The sequence below is a fragment of the Mus musculus genome, chromosome 18, assembly GCF_000001635.26.
Source record: "Mus musculus strain C57BL/6J chromosome 18, GRCm38.p6 C57BL/6J".
Classification (NCBI taxonomy): Eukaryota; Metazoa; Chordata; class Mammalia; order Rodentia; family Muridae; genus Mus; species Mus musculus.
In genome coordinates, this window is record NC_000084.6 from 5,191,405 (window position 1) to 5,193,641 (window position 2,237).

Below are 2,237 nucleotides of genomic sequence, written 5' to 3' on the forward strand. Positions count from 1 at the left end.
GCTGACTTCCTGGTGAGGTTGCCTCTGGGCACAGGAGGGAGCAAGACATGTGTGGCTGGCTGTCCTCATGCAGTGACAGAACCAGGGACAGGTAAGAAGGTCTGGATGTGAGGATAAAAGACTAGAGTGTGTGTGGACACCTGCTTACTCATCTGTTTCCTGTCCCTTTGCATTTCAATTGGACTTAATTTGATAGATGGGACTATCTGAATTCTTACAGCTCTCAAGGACAGTTTTAAACTAAATGCAAGTGACAGCTTCTTCCTTAGCTCAAAATAGGACCCTGTTTCACCCTGCAGGTGAATGGGACATGGAAGTCTGCATAGGAAAGTAGCCAGGCTTAAATAATATATCACTTTCTATTTCCTGACAGTGGCTCCCAACCCTGATGCAAGCAAGAGGTCTCTCCATCTATCACTCTTCTTTAAGGAATAATAATGGTTCCTGGAAGTTAGTGAGGGCTTGTGGTATATCAGGCACTGTTATAAGGTCTTAGGGCTTGCTAACTCCACCACAGTGACACACCTCCTCCAACAAGGCCACACCTCCTAATAGTGCTACTCCCTGAGCCAAGCATATTCAAACCACCACATTCCATTCCCTGGCCCCATAGGCTTGTTCAAACACATGAGTCTATGGGGGCCATACCTAGCCAGAACAAAATGAAAAATACATTTAGTCCTGATAGTCTATAAACAGTCTCAATAATGTTAAAAGTCCAAAGTTCAAAGTCTTTTCTGAGATTCATGCACTCTCTTTAACTGTAATCTCCTATAAAACTAAAATTAAAAACCAGATCACATACCTCCAACATAATTGGATATACATTACCATTCCAAAACTTCATGATGAGGAAATACTGGACCAAAGTAAGACCAGAAACCAGCTGGGCAGACTCCAAACTTAGCATTTCCATATCTGATGTCAAAGCTCCAACTCCTTTTGTCTTTGTTGATTGCAACACAATTCTTTCTCTTTGGCTGGTTCCACTCCCTGGAAGCAGCTTTCCTCAGAAGCTATCCCAGAGCCCCCGCATCTCTAAGATCTTAGGGAATCCAAGGCTACTTCAACTTCACAGCTTCCTGTTCCAATGTCTGGGATCCACACGTGTGAGGGGCAGTGAGCTGTGCACAGACAGCCTGGTTCCTGGTCAAGCACAGGCCTTGAACCCAGATGACCTGGTATGTAGTGACTTGTGCCTGCATGGGATGGTAGGTGTTCAGCCATGCCTCTTGGGCCCCTGGCTCCTGTCTCAACTATAGCCCCCCAGAGCCCCCCGCCCCCTGCAGAGAGGAGTGTGGCCATCAGTCATGTAGGCAATGCCCCAAGCTCCTGGTATTCTGTCTGGACTCCACCCCTACAGCCAGGTGTGCTCCTCCACACAGTTACCTGGCAACAGCTAGGTAGGCCCAGCCCACTATAAAAGGAGCTGCTTGCCTCCTCCTCCCTCTCTTATTCTCTTGCTCTTACTCTCTTGCCCTCTTGCTCCCCCTCTCTCTGCCTCCCCACCCATATGGCCATGGTTGGCCTCTCTCTCTCTCTCTCTCTCTCTCTCTCTCTTTCTCTCTCTCTCTCTCTCTCTGCCTATCTACGATAAATGCCTAAAAACCATGGACTGCCTTTTCTCATTGTGACCTGCCATGCTGGAGCAATGGAGCAGGTCTTCCTCTAAGGAGCTGTGCGTCTAACCTCCTGCCTTGAGGCCTCCCTGCCCTCCAGCCACACCTTCTGCCAACCCAAGCCACCTACTGAACAAGCCGAAGACTCTCCTCCCAGAGTAACCTACCAGAGCTCTCTCCTCCTACCCTTTACCCTTCGTCCCTGGGCTAGAGTCTGCCCGTGGGTTCCCACTCTGTTCTCAGCTCTTCTGCAACATCCAGCGGTGTCTGAGGTGTCCAAGATTGAGAACCTGATGTTCCTGGCCTCTGTGCAGCCCAGGGACCCCAGAACTGGCTCTTCTGCTGTGCCCTGCAGCCGTGGGGATGCATGCAAGTCAAAACTTCTCGCATCCACCTAGTCCAGTGGCCCGAGCCCTGGGCCAGATGCAGGACCCCATTTTTACCCCACATACATGATCTTCTGGGCTCCTCCAAAGACCTTGGGAACTTCTCCAGCTCTGCCCTCTGTAGCACTCTAGGCTCTGGCTGACTCCATTCCACTGCTCCTACTGTTTTGGACATCATCCCATGGTACTGGTATCTTCAATTTGTTGAGGTCTGCTGCAACCAGGCTTCACC